We start from the raw sequence: 202 nt of genomic DNA, 5'->3' as shown, positions 1-202 counted from the left end.
CATGTTTTCATAAAGTCTATGGTTCTCAGTGAATTTAGTGGGCAAAAAAAGAGGTATATAGTCTACAGTGTAGCTATATATGAGTGAGTGACGAGTGACGTGACATGTGGCCAAGTATGATTACCCATACTCGGAATTAGTGCTCTGCATTTATCCCATCAGTGGGCAGCCATTTATGCTGCGGCGCCCGGGGAGCAGTTGG

Source organism: Sinocyclocheilus grahami, unplaced genomic scaffold, assembly GCF_001515645.1.
Source record: "Sinocyclocheilus grahami isolate Dianchi unplaced genomic scaffold, SAMN03320097.WGS_v1.1 scaffold8763.1, whole genome shotgun sequence".
NCBI classification, from domain to species: Eukaryota; Metazoa; Chordata; class Actinopteri; order Cypriniformes; family Cyprinidae; genus Sinocyclocheilus; species Sinocyclocheilus grahami.
The sequence above is the reverse complement of the archived record's forward strand: the minus strand, read 5'-3'. Positions refer to the sequence as shown.